The following is a 15,006-nucleotide window of genomic DNA, read 5'->3' as shown; positions in this document are numbered from 1 at the left end:
AAATTGTGAAATGCCGATATTCGTGGTAAAAAATTGCATTTCGAATATTCGCGCTCAACACTGGTGATCAGAAATACACCTTCCTGATAGGTAGCAGAGTTGAGAACCACACCCAGATGACACAGGTGAGCTCCAAGCAGCTCCAGCCCAACTAGAGTCATTTACTTCTTCGAGTACAGCCAGATGTTACAGTGTTTTTCCATGTATCTTGGAGTTCCTATTGGATGTTCCCTTGTGACATCACTGTACACCATGCACCTTGATGTTGAAGCCAGTCATTGAACTTAGTGGTAACAAGAAACAACAAGTGAACGTGACTGCTGAATCCAGTGACCCACAACAGGGTCATTTTCACAGTTACCAGTGATATCATAGTAGGTGCAAAACAGTTGTTGTTCTTTGTGCTTAGAAGGAACAGCACAGTGGAGAAAGGTGTTTACTATAAAGATCCAGGATGGACATCACAGTCCACTTGGAGCTTGGGAACGGTCTACTTGCTCCAAGCAACTTAATTTGCAAAATCAGAAAAAGAGGAATAACAGAGGAATTGGGGCACGGATGAGCAAACGGTGAGTACCATTGTCATCAGTATCACCCGCACTATCAGTCTATACCAATAGGTTAGTGTGAATGATGCTGATGACAGATTCCCTTTAAGTCATGGACCACATTCAAGGCCCTCAATGCAGACAGTAAATATCAACAAGAATTTAGGTAATTTCTAGGAGGTAATGTTAGAGTGTTATACAGAGCCTAATAACAGCTAAAAAAAAACACTCATCGATCTCTTGCCCCGTCATGCAGGCAGAGACCTCTTCTATATAATAAGCGATGGTTGCTTGGTAAGTAGAAAATATGTAACATGAAGATTTTATACAATGTCGCTGTGCCCAAAATGGTGATGCACTGGAGATGACCCTATTAAATATAGGAATTTACTTTATTTTGTAATGTAGCTATTCTACTCTGTTTTCCAAGAGTTCAGGGTATTAGCTATGAAGGCACTAGAAGAGGATTATGAGGTGCATATGGACGAAGGGGAAGCCCAAGTGCTTGTTTAACTTAAATTGATGAATATCTGTTATGGCTATTCACTGTCAAAGAAGAAGTCTAGCAGGGTCCTGGAGATCAACTCTAGTCGATGGTTACCCATACTAAGATGGGCTCCAGGTGTTATAATATTTATTGTAATTCTCTTTAGAGGACACCCTGTTAAGCGTTCCCTTCTGGGATGTGGCTAGAGGGGTGATTGGCACCATGTTTTGTCTGCCACTAATGACAATGCCCCTGTGGTCCCGCCATATTGTTTTACCGCATATTATTAAGCAACATTACGTCTTCTATCTATTTTTGTTTCATTGAAAATAGCGTTGCCCAACTTCAACCGATTCTCTTCTCATAATAGTGGGTGGGTGAAAGTAATCAAGATTAACATTACACTGAACCATTATCATGGAATGGACTATATAACTGGGCACTAGAGAATAGGCCTGGTGTTTATATAATGCTTTAACTTTCTAATGTCCTCCTGATCTCCATTTGTTACATATTTCGTCAGTCAATAAGCCTTTGTCTAAATCAACGTTTAACGTACAATTGCTTGCCTGCAAAAGATCCCCATGTGAGCTGCCTTCACGCCTGTTACATACCAGCTGCTGTTTCAACAGCATTTTCAATATCTTTGTTCATGAGCTTATGTGTATTCAGGGGCACAGATTTCCTTTACTATTAGTTCAGTATCCCTCCCGAGGCTATTGCCATGTTCAGATGGAGATAATATGCACTTCATCATTGGTTCTGACATATTTTTATTTGGAGTTCCTCTGAGATCTTTTAAGGATATTCATTCCGTGTCTTGTAGACAAGCTAGAAAATTGGAAGCCTATATAAACCAAGCTGCTTCATATAGTCCTTGTTGTGTAACTGGAAGTCTATCAGGCCAAGGCTACTCCATTCAGCTATAATATCTGTCTTTTATAACCTTTATCTCTCACAAGCTTATCATTGGCCTTAGTCCATGTATAACAAAAGCTTCATCTGTAACATTGTCTACTTAGCAGACTTCCATTGAAGCAGCAATGGTTCAATGAGTTTTAATTGTTTTCTATAGACGTTCATTTCTTTGTATATCTGCTGAGACTCTGCCGACTAAATAAGTCAATGCTATCCTAAGTGATGGTGCTAAGGGCCATTGTCTGGTAGAACTATCACAGTGCAGTCAATATGATGTTATTTCACCTTTGCCTCACCTACTTATTATAAGATGTTTTTCTTTTTTCTTGCTTTAAGACCTGGACCCAGTGGGAATTTCATTGTACTTTCCATAAGGATTCACACACCCAACGAATAAGGATGACAATATTGGCCCTGCTTCAAAAGTTTTGGTGAAGACATATTCGCTTTTTCCAGATGGTCCCAGGAAATAGGGTACATTTTAGCTCATTCCAATACTTGCAGCTTTCCTTGGCACTAACTGGGGGTTTGTGACTCACTTTGGGGCTACTGATGTCCCTTACGGCTTGGCTGATGTCCCTTACGACTTGGGCTCTCTCTCTTGGCAAGTCTCTTTTGGAGCCTCTTCCTCATGGCCTGCAGATTTAGACATCTTGTTTCTTGGTGTAAACTGGGAACTCCTCCTTGTGAATCCAGTTCCAAGCTTGGTTCCTCCATGCTGGCTCCCTATAACTGGGAATTGTCTCACCACCAGCTTTCACAGGTGAGTGCTGAGTGAGTGTTATGTATACAACCCCATATAGTTAGGGTAAAATAGCTGGAAAAATAATGTCAGCCTCCAAAGACACACAAAGAATAGGTTATTTTGACTCTGTACAACATGATCAGGTTGGAGGAGAAGACCTTTGTCTCCTGTTGCAAGTGTTGTTGTTTTTTTTCTTTTGAACATTAGAAAACTCCTGTTCCTATTCCCTATCAGAAGAGGGCCTATGGACATCACTAGGGCCAGCTACAGGTCTATATAAGCCCTTGGACAATGGTGCCTTGTAGGCCTTTTTTTATCCAAAGGGGTATCACTGTTTCTATAAATTGCACTGTGCTTTCCCCCTCCTTAATGTCTGTTTTTATCTCTTTCCTGAGCATGCTCCCCCTGCCCAGTTAGTTGTCCCTCTGGTCTGAGAGAGCAGTGGCTGAGGCTGCAAGAGGAGTGTAGTTCCGATGCTGGTGGGAAGTAGGGCACCAGAATTGTCATGGTTATGGTGCACCAATAGTGGCGTGTCCCCGGGTATCAATGTCATGACATGAAGGGATGGACAAGAACTACCTTGATGTATAGAGGAGAAGAAAACTGTGGGCTAATGCAAAGGGGTGCATAGGAACCCGGTGGGTGAGCATGGAAAGGAGGTAGCCCACAACATTCAATGACAACATTTGAATATGTAATAGACAGGATAGCACTGAGACCCCTGGATTACATTAGGCTGGCCATGTGCATGAGGCCTTAGGTTCCTGTGCAGTGTCTAATACCTTCTGTAAGGTGCCTACAAAGGCTGAGTTACTTCTTTAGTTTGTTGTTCTTATGCAAAGATCTCCTTGGAGACAGGACAAGAGCAACTCCTTACTAAGTCTTCACGGGAATAAGTCATTAACACACACAGGCCTGAAATGGTTTTCGAGTGAGTCTCCCACAAGTACAGTAAAGCTCTATCTCTGGTGACCCAGTCATTTCCACAAAGCCATTAAAAATGTCAGCTGAAATTGTGATACAGAAGGGGAAAAGCTACAGAAACCTAATTCCTCAAGACAGACTCACCCAGGGTAAAACCGTGTGTCATCTCATTTTTTACGAGACTTTACTTTGCCTGTCTCTGTCTGTATTTCTATAGGTTGCAGAGTTCACAAATCTGTTAAACATTATATATATGTCTAAAAAAAAAAAATGTGGAGAAATTATTGTTCTAGTGAATAGCGTAGGCTCGATGGGTTTATCATGCCACCTACTTGTGGATATATGGAAGCTTATGCCTTCGGAGTCACTTTCCTGCAAAATAAAGTATTAAGTGACACAACACAAAGATTCTATCTGTCGCTCGTACTTTGGCCTCGTAACAATCTTTCCATCTGATTTTCGGGAAGTCTGACAGGAAAGTGCCATAGGGATTCCTCTCAGTCATGGTGCAATTTGAGGAGCCATTAACGCCCACTATATACCGCGCCTGACATGTTTCTCCGCTCAGCTGTGGTTACTTAGGACATCACCACATGTTCGCAAAACAATGGTGTCTGAACTTAATGAAGGTTAAATTGCAGCTTTTGGGAATGTAACTGAGAAGCCAGGCGCAAAACACAGCTGTGTATGAAACTCCGAGCATCTTTTGTTACTGAAATAAACCTGTATCAAATTTGTATTGAATGTACAGAAATATCTCCAAACATATTGAGCCCTGTTTGCTAAACTGTGCAAATTGACTTAAAGTCTGTCATAGCCTTAGCCGGGAGAGCAACCCTGCAAATCCTGAAGTGGCTTCGTTGTATTTGTCTTTAAAATGGGGCAAAATGAAAATTTAGTTTAACATAGTAAAAATAATATTTTTTTTAAACGTGAGTAGAAAAAAAAATCACATTTAGACTGAACCCCATCTTTGTAAAACCCTTGCCCCAACTCCCTCTCATCAGTTTTTCCCAACCAGTTTCCTCTTTTAGGAAACCAGAACCCCTCAATAGTTTCCCCCTTTAGGTAGCCAGGCCCCCTTTGTAGTTTATCCTTTTAGGTAGCCAGATCCCCTCAGTAGTTCCCATTTAAGCAACCAGGTCTCCTTATTAGTTTCCCCCTTTAGGTATCCAGGTCCCATCATTACCTTCTCCATTTAGGTATCCAGGTCCCATCATTACTTTCTCTATTTAGGTATCCGGGTCCATTCATTTGTTTTCCCCCTTAGGCAGCCAAGTCCCCTCAGTAGTTTCTTCTATTATGTAGTCAAGCTCCTCAGTAGTTTCCCCCTCTAGGCAGCCAGGTCCCCTCAGTTGTTCCCCTTTCAGCAGCCAGGTCCCCTCATTACTTTCCCCCTTTAGGTAGTCAGGCCCTTAGCAGTTTCACCTTTTATGTAGGAATGTCCCCTCCGTAGTTTATCCCTTTTGGCAGCCAGGTCCCCTCGTTATTTTCCCCCTTTAGGTAGCCAGGTCCCCTCATTACTTTCCCCCTTTAGGTAGCCAGGTCCCCTCATTACTTTTCCTTTTTAGGTAGCACTCATTACTTTCCCCCTTTAGGAAGCCAGGTCTCCTCATTACTTTCCCCCTTTAGGTAGCCAGGTCCCCTGATTACTTTCCCCCTGTAGGTAGCCAGGTCCCCTTTTCGATTTTTTTATCGCGAATATCACAAATTCGTGAATTTGTGAATATTGCGAATATATTCGCTATATATTCAAAATTGCGAATATTTGTTTTTCCACATATGCGCATATTCGCATATGTGAACATTCGCATATTCCTTCTTTTCACTTGTGGGCCAATTAGAATGAGGCAAATACACTTGTCAGAGCTTATCAACAACATCCCTAGCAACCAATAGTAAAGTTGCCCACCCCCTCACTGTTTTCTTCCTCGAATACACGAATATGCGAATATAGCAAATACGCGAAATTCGCGAACATAGGACGAATATTCGTCTATATATTCGCAAAACATTACAAATTCGAATATGGCCAATGCCGATCATCACTAGTCCCCTTATTACTTTCCCCTCTTTAGGTAGCCAGGTCCCTTCAGCAGTTTTATTCTTTATTTTGTCAGGTTCCCTCAGTAGTTTTCTCCTTTGGTAGTCAGGTCCCCCCAGAATCCACTATACCTGTTCATCAGATGCAGGCCTCCAGACTTCCTGTTACCTATAAGACTCTACCAAAACAGAGAGTGTGCGGCCTGCACTGCCAATAGTGAGAAGGGGTAATAATAGCTACCCTTCCCTGTCAGAGCTAGAGGAACAACAGCTGCGTGGCCATGCGCACACAAAGTTTCACCGGAGCTCCGCGGGTCTCAGGGGGGTCGATGGTACTTGGTGAGCAAATCGCTAGGCAAACGATTCGGGGCACTGGCTTCGAAAATGTGACAATGAAAAAATTGGCTTGGTCACTAAGGGGTTAAACTCCATGTAGATATTGCTCCCTGTAGCATTTAAACACAATTCCAAAAGCTGAGAACGTGTTCTGCCCCTGACAGCTACATGCAAGGATATTGTATGTAATATACTCTATCTGTACTTTATAGGGAGTACTATCTCTTCCCCACAAGCCTCACATAGACCCTGAGATCAAAGTTTGTAGCAAAATAATTACTGCATGATGTCACTGCATGATGTCACTGCATGATGTCACTGTGCATTTATTTCATCTGCTGCCAAATAACACATACACCAGAACTAATTGTCACTTACTCCTTAGATGGTTATTATGGCTGCTGCAGTTTATATATTGGGACTCATGTCTAATTCTGTTGCTAATTGAAGATGAACTATATTATGTCTCCTGTGGAAATAATATTGTATTGCTATGCCAAATTAACAGATTATGTATCTGTGCAGTATCCTGGTACCCAAAACACCTGCTGCTGGAGAAATAGGTTGCTATGTGGGGCAATAGATTCCCCTCCCTCAGTATAATCCTCTCCGAGTACTGTGAAATGTGTGTAACATATACTGGATTGATTTAAACTGTTTAACCTGTGCATACACTGAGGTTTATACTTGTGCAATGGTTAATATTCTCTGCACTGCCACCTCTGGAAGACATTCTGTGAAGTGTATGAGAAGTAGGTAACATGATCCATCATCGCCCACAGGGTGCTAAAAGCCTCTAGAAAGTTATGTGGGAGGTGTCCACCAGTCCTACCCTATCTCCCCAGAGGGCTAGAACAAACCAGTTAGTCCTGCCTAGATCAGGGAAGGAGATCAAGGCTAGACAGTGTAGTCTGGCCTAGACCAGAGAAGTGAGATAATCTCTCTGCCAGCAAGCCTGCTATGGAGAAGCTCAGTTAAACCTGGCTTTGCCAGAAATCCTGTTCTAGTTGAACTTCTACTTAGGCCAGCTCTGGGTTATTCATATTGAACCATGGCATCAAGTGAAGTTATCATGTGAAGGGGGGTATCTACTACAAAAAGCTATAGTCTTACTCTGAGGGGAAGATCTGTCTTGAGTCAGAATAGAGAAGTTGAACAAGGGCTCTTCTGCATCTAGTGGAGCTTTTGGGGGCCATAATTATTCACTGTTTAATGTTTAATTCATGGTTTCATTTTTCATACATAATAATGCCTTTGTTTATGGCGTACTATTGTGAAATATATTGTGTAACTCATAAAACATGACTGGAATTGAGCAGGTGGTCACTGGAATGCTGAATGCTTAGATGACCTTTCTTACTAATATCCCACCCCATCAAGTTAGGATAGGCAAGGAAAATAATTTGAGCAAGTAAGAAAAAGCAGCCACCTGCACTTCCACTACTAGTAATCACACTTCAATTCACATGGATTAGTTGTCGTACTTCAAGCACCTCCCCTGTTTAGGTTGTGCACAGTGCTATATAGCATTTGTCAAATTGCAAAAATAGGAAGAGAAGAGAGTAGCCAGTACTCACCATCCAGGGGTCGCTTTATTGCAGGATACGGTGCATATATAGACGATCAGCGGGCAGGGTGAGGAGGAAGGGGTTAAGGGACAGCACTGTTTCACGCTACACCTGTGCTTCCACTAGCCGATTTTTTTTTAAAATAATTTGAGCAATGTATGTTTATTTTTTTTTTACAACCTAATGTAGACTTTTTATAAGCTAACTTTACAGGTTAGGAATCTTTGCTTTATAATACAATTGTTATAATTATATTTGCTGCCTATTTTCCATGTAAGACAGTGTAACCATTATAAGAAATAATAATTTCACGTGTATTTGTGCAATAATACACTGACATGTTTTGAAGTGCTGAAGGTCAATGCTTTATTTCATATTAGGCCCTCCCCCGAGGAGCTTACATTGAGTTCACTTAGACAAATCAAATTTCTTAGAGAATTTTCAGTAAAAACTAAGAAATTCTAGGTTTCCTTTTACTGATACCCATGTTCCTCAGTGTATGTGGTAATGTCCACGTCAACCACCAACCATACTATGATATATATTACTAATAGTTCACTTGCTTGTAGTTCATACTCATTCTATCTACAAAAATCTACAAAACAGCCAATTAGCCCATCTGCACTGTAAAGTATGGGCAAGGGACAGATAAGCCTAAGGTAAATTAGAATTATTACTGTAATAGAATACAATGGTACAGCAGCAACATTTTTCATACAATAGAACTTTTTTTTTAAGTCATTTACAAATCTGTTAAAAAATTTCACAGAAATATAATATATTGCAATTGTGTCGGCCAAAACTAAAATCGCCGAAGGACACTAAAATATACCTTTTATTAATTAATCACTAAAACCTAGGCAAAAAAACAAAACTAACCCGATTGCACGATAAGTCTCCAGATTGGGGGAGCAATTTTAATAAGCACATAGTGATGATACAATATTCTTTGCACGCTGTATCTATTCTTGAATGTAATTGATCGGTGCCGGAATTGATATCCTTATTTTCTTTTGGTATTGGGAAATTTTGTGATTTGGTTGGTTTTGCTTTTTGCCTAGGTTTTTAGTGATTGCTTAATAAAAGTTATATTTTAGTGTCCTTCGGCGATTGTACAAATCTGTTTAACTTTCTGCCACTAGTTGATTTACATTTTTTTTTTCCACTGGAGTACCCCTTCAAGGCCCATCAACAGTCCAGGACTTTTTCCCTGTTCTATTCCAATAGAGTATCTGACCAGATCCAGAATGGTGGTGGGCCTTGTGGACTGGGTTGGGGACCACCGCACAAGGGAACAATAATAATAACCAGGGGTCAAGTCCTGGGGAAAAAAGTGTGGGAACTCACCCAAAATTTCCGCTTAAAGGGGTACTAGATATCTTAAACCCTATCCAAAGGATAGGGGATAAAATGTCTAATCCCGACGCTCGGGACCTCCATGTTCTCCCTGCTGCACCCGGCGTTCGTTTAGAGCATTGGGTGCAGCGCCGGAAGCTCGTGATGTCACAGTCATGGCCCCTCAATGCAAGTCTATGGGATGGGGCGTGATGGCTGTCACGCCCCCTCCCATAGACTTGCATTGAGGGGGCATTACTGTGACGTCACAAGCCTCCGCACCGCATCACCAGTCATCCGGCACCGGATGTCTGGGGGCTACAGCCAAGATTGCGGGGGTTCCCAGCAGCGGGACCCCCACAATCTGACATCTTATCCCCTATACTTTGGATAGGGGATAAGATGTCTAGGGGCAGAGTACCCATTTAAGGGCTGGTCCTGCAGGACTCCTGCCAATGGTAACTGCGTTCCTGCTGTGGAAAAAGTGCAGGAACTCCGTTCCCACGAGTTCCTGCAGGACTTGAACCCTGATAATAACCACCGGAGTATGATTGATATTTTATTGGTGAAAGAATCACTGCTCTCTTTACTTTTGTGTATTTTAGTGGTTCTAATAAAATTTTAGTTTTAATGTTTTTTTGATTTTCTGACCTGGAGGTATCGATAAGTATAGTGGTACAGTACACCTGAACCAATAGTGAAGCATACTGAAGGTACAGTGTCTAAAAATAGACAACATTTTGAGCAGGAAGCAGCTGAGAGAAGAAACGTAAATTAATAAAGATTCTAAAAACGTAAAATAAAAATCTTTCTGTTACTTTCTTCCTCTCTCTTTGTGGGTGAAAGGGATAAGATTTTATTTCCGCTCTTTAAAAAATCCCCTAAATGCAAATATCTCGAGCAAGTGAACTTCCTCAGGAGAAGTCTTTTCAGAACAAAACATTCTTGTTTCAACCTGATAATAAAGCTGAATAAACCTGGTCCTAAAGAGGAACACATAGTGGGTAAGGAGTAAATCACAGAAAGGGAAATAGTCTTGGTATCACTGCACATATTCATGGCTTGGCTGTATTATCAGCTATATTATCGTTTGCAGTTTTCACACTTCCAACTTTTGGCAACTTTTTCCAGGAGGCCAGGCCAGCATCAGCATCAGGCAAACCCAACCAGATGCCAGGGAGAAGTAAATGTGGAGGGCCCATTGTGATCAGGGTAGACACACACTTTCTAAGTTAAATGAAAAAATGTGAGATGGAGCCGGTATTCTCCAGAAATTACTTGGCTATTGGCGAAACCAATTCTGTAACTCAGAGTGATATGCCATCAGGACTGCTCTACACTACAGAGGTAGTGACATGCAAAATTCATACCAGCTGCAGAGGTATTTTAATGCCTGGGGGCCCTGATCACTAGAGTAAGTGGTGTGGGGCTCAACACGTCACAGAAGTTTTCCTACACACATAGGGTATCGTGTCACAAAACCCGTGAGTAAAAGTACAAGAATTTGCTCCACGGTAAGTCAGGCCTATCACAGTAGAGTGAAAGCTAATATCACTATATCCGGTCTGCACATGCTAAAAGTACACCAGAGTCTTTCCATTCAGTATAACTGTTAAAAAAGCAATCTCTAAAGGGACAGTGACCAATTGTTCATCTGCTTAAAAATTGGAACCATTCACTCTCTGCTGAAAAGACTGTGTTGTATTTGGATTTACACATAAGGTTAGTAAAGTTTTTAAGTTGTTTCCATGTTACGCAAGTGTAGAGATGAGCAATTTGAACCCCATAGAACCAGAGTCGGTGAAAACTTTGCTAAAAGCTTGGTTTGGCTTGTACTTAAACTTCAGTTCTGCAGAACCTGCTAAAATAACAGTAGTCACATGGCAGAAAGGAGAAGAAGGAAGGATCACATAACCTCAGGTGATCCCATAATGCCTCAAACAGGTCTCCAGCCAATCAGGATGCAGTATAGGGGTGATATTGGAGCCACTATAAAAGCCCGTGCACATAGCTTCAGCAATGATTTTAGAGATAGCAGGTTTTAGGTGAAGATCTCTGTGAGGGACACTGCGCAGTAAACAACCCATATAGGAGTAGGACCCTACACATATGATGATTAAAATGTGCCAGTGTTCCCGGAAGTTGTGTGCCAGAAATTTTTTTGTTGTTGTTTGTTTGTTTTACACTAATTGTGAAAAAGCTGTGGTTTTGTGTCACTTTTGTGAAGTTTCTAGTATGCTAATCCTGTTGCTATGTCCCAAAATGGAAACATTTTCACAGCTTGTAAAAAGTAATTGCTTCTTCATTTTCCATGCACAAAACCTGCTGCTACTCCCAAAAAGGGAAAAATTTTTGACCACTTGGGAATGCTTTTGAGAAGCTCATTCATCTCTAGTCCGAAGTTATCATTCTGCACTTCACATTCTGGGCAATCTTATTTGACAAGAAATTTCTAGGGCACAATTGAGAACATCAGGTAAGCTACACAACCCTCAGCAAATCAGGAGTGATCCAGCGCTAGCTCAGGTGTTATTGAAGATGGACACATAGAAGCATACAGGTAATAACACCTACAACCACATCAGAAGCGTTTCCGGCGCATGCTCGCCATTCGTCAGCTACACCACCCTGCCATGTGACATTACTATCTACATTCCAGAAGAACTAATACTCTCAGCTAACCTGCATTGTAAATGCCCCCTGGCGCTACACCTGTACAGGCAAACTCCACTTTCATACTTAGCATACAATCCGTATAGGTGTATACAGGTAGTACTGGACCCAATCGGAGCTGTATGAATCTGTGTGCAGTGAGCTGCTCTTGGTGGAGGCTTTAGGTAGCCACAATGACATGGTAAGTAGGAGTAGCAATCTAATGCTGGTCCCCCACATACCACAGTGCCCATAGGCCAGTACTGAGGAGATGGCAATGGTTTCGATCAGTGGCCTCCAAACTGTTGCTCTCCAGATGTTGCAGACCTACGACTCCTTCAAAACTGTGGTCCTCTAGATGGTGCCAAATAACAACTCCCAGCATGCATCTAGATGCATCTAGTATTTTTTTTTTTATATTATAATGATCCTTACTCTACGCTGCTCGGCAGCCCTTGTTTGTTTAGCCATTCCTGAAAGGCTTTTGGCATGGTGCATTACATTTCTATATAATGGGTTCGAGTTGGCACTTGGCAGCACATGCCAGGTACAGGCTTCCACCTCTATGGTAATAAAATATAGCTGTAAGCTGGTTTAAAAAGATATAAAATCTTCTGGTGGAAAAAACAAGGCACAGCTAAGACCGGGCACAGACTCGCTTTCCATTAGGCCCATGAGATCAAGGTCTTGTTTGTCAACAGATTTTCAATAGCTTCCAGAGTAACCGGAGAGCAGCGGAGGAAAAACATGTCGGGGCTTGGAAGCAAATAACTGACCAGAAATAACAGGCACGAGTGCCACATTCATGGCTTTACGTGTCGCTGGGATAATTTCAGCCACCGGACTCACCCTTGTAAGATGAGAACCTTTCATTTGCCTTCAGGAGTCAGAAGGAGTTCAGCCCAAAAGCCGGTGATAAATAGAGTGTAGTGAAGAAGAGGCCAAGCTATAAGGATCCGTCATCAATAATCACATTTAATTAAATCATTTTCTGGATAGCTGGAAGAAGTCTATACATGACCTCCAATGCATTCTTTTTTCCTATCCTCCACTCCCATAGTATATGACTTGTGAGGTCAAATGTGATAAGTGGCATTTGTAAATCTATTGGGCCAAGAACGTGACATCACAACTCAACATTACTACTTCTAATACAGAACCAGAAAAATAGGAGATAGATAGACAGACAGATAGAAGATAGATAGATGGATAAGAGATGGATAGATAGATAAGAGATGGATAAATAGATAGATAGATATGAGATAGATAGATAGATAGATAGATATGAGATAGATAGATATGAGATAGATAGATATGAGATAGATAGATACTGTAGATAGATAGTTAGACAGATAGAGATAGTTAATAGATAGATCAGTGTTTTCCTAACAGTGTGTCTCCAGCTGCTGCAAAACGACAACTCCCAGCATGCTTGGACAGCCATGCTGGGAGTTGTCGTTTTGCAACAGCTGGAGACTCATTGTTTGAAAAACACTGAGATATATAGATAGATAGATATGAGATAGATAGCTAGATAGACAGACAAACTAACCAGGAGAGTAGCACAACTAATGATGTTCCAATAAAGAAGGTGGTGCACGCTGGAAAGGACCTTGGTGAGGGGTCTTGACTTGAAATAGAAAATCCAAAATCCAATAGCCCACAAGCTTGGTGAATAAAGTAGTTGTTTATTGCATCACCAAATGACAGAGGCATTCTGTCATTTGGTGATGCAATAAACAACCACTTTTTTCACCAAGCTTGTGTGCTGTTGGATTCTGGATTTTCTAGATAGACAGACAGATAGATAGATAAATAGATGCATAGATAGATATGAGATAGATAGATAGAGATAGTTAATACATAGATCAGTGTTTTCCTAACAGTGTGTCTCCGGCTGTTGCAAAATGATATCTCCCAGCATGCCCGGACAGCCAAAGGCTGTCTGGGCATGCTGGTAGTTGTTGTTTTTCAACAGCTGGAGACACATTGTTTGGAAAACACTGAGATAGATAGATATGAGATAGATAGATAGATAGATATGAGATAGATAGATAGATAGATAGATAGATGGGTATGAGAGAGAGATGGATAGATAGATAGATAATCAGTAAGTAGCAAATAGCTTGTAGTCCAGGGCCCTATTAACCAACCCTAGATGGGCCTGTGATTCTGTGTAACCACAAGTCTCAGCAGGGCCTCCTTGTGGCCTAGGGTCTTTCTAGCATATTCCATTGCAGTTTGCGCTGCTGTTGTCTATGGAGGCAGCCATAAAGGACCTATCTATAGCCTTGAGTCGGTCTCTCCCCTCCATGTCAGGGTGCTAATCTCCCCACGGTGGGACCGTCTATAATTTGCATAGCATGTAGAAGCGGATTTATTATCTTCTTATTAGAGCGCAGTTTATTTAGTTCATTTAGAGGGATTATCCAGAGCTGTAAAGTTAATGTGCTGTTTATACTATCAATGATACAGCTGTGCGGCCCCAGATTCACAGGCTCTCTCTTACATTGTATGAATCTGAATATCATCAAAGCCCCGATTAACTCGCCCGTCGTGTTCCTGGACAAGTGTGCGGGGTGCTGAGTGACACCAATTTGCCAAACGCTGCAGTTTCTTGTAACATTTGCACGTCTTCCCACGACCTGGATTTGTTTCCATGCCATTGCTGGAGCAGCTGTCCTCGTCATGAAAACATCTGGAATTGTGGGTAATGGCTGTCCATCACTGGGTCCCCCCTCCTTCCACCTTCAGCAGATATGTAACACAGTCTTCTGCAATGGTTATTTGGGGGCATTTATCATTGTCTTTAGAGCTGTTTTTGTGGTAGATTTGTCTCTCGGTGCAGCCCTGCGCCTCAGGCTTTTTTTTTGCACTTTTTCAATTTACACTTTTTTTTACAAAAAAACATTAAAAAAAGAGCGTACAGACCAGCTGTTAAGCGTTAGTCTTGTGCAGTGGTGATGAATTTATCAACTGCGACTTTTGCAAAAAAGTTGCAAAACCCCCCAAAAAGTCACAGTTCTACACCAGCCCAGACCTAGCGTAGCTTTTTGGTCCATGTAAAGAGTGAAATTTCAGAAAATGTGCATCCTCCACAAAATATATCAAATGCCCTGCGACCATTTACCGTATATACTTGAATATAAGCCAAGTTTTTCAGCACGATTTTTCGTGCTGAAAACGCCCCCTCAGCTTATACTCCAGTGAACTCTCCGCCTGTCAATCCCTTCTCAGTGGTCTTCAACCTGCTGACCTCCAGATGTTGCAAAACTACACCTCTTGCAAAACCTTCCCCCTTATGTTTTGTACTCAACTCCTCTCGGCGGGAAGTGAGGGTGAGCTAGTCCGGGCCATCTATGCTGCAGGGACCGTCCGGTGGGGAGGATTGGTCGTTGCGGGCTGTCCATTTTCACCTCTTCTCTGCTCCGGGCCCGGACTAGTGACGTT

At 41.8% G+C, this 15,006-nt stretch overlaps 1 long non-coding RNA gene across 1 annotated transcript in view; it reads left to right on the top strand.

Moving 5' to 3' along the window:
• Positions 1–456: 456 nt before the first annotated feature.
• Positions 457–15,006, top strand: part of LOC130362962 (uncharacterized) — a 66,943-nt gene continuing 52,393 nt past the window's right edge. The window contains exon 1 of the long non-coding RNA XR_008891660.1: positions 457–569. This is a non-coding gene — a long non-coding RNA (uncharacterized LOC130362962). The remainder of the gene's footprint in view (positions 570–15,006) is intronic.

This window comes from Hyla sarda, chromosome 3 (genome assembly GCF_029499605.1).
Source record: "Hyla sarda isolate aHylSar1 chromosome 3, aHylSar1.hap1, whole genome shotgun sequence".
NCBI classification, from domain to species: domain Eukaryota; kingdom Metazoa; phylum Chordata; class Amphibia; order Anura; family Hylidae; genus Hyla; species Hyla sarda.
Note: the sequence above shows the minus strand (reverse complement) of the source record. Positions and strands in the feature narration are given on the sequence as shown.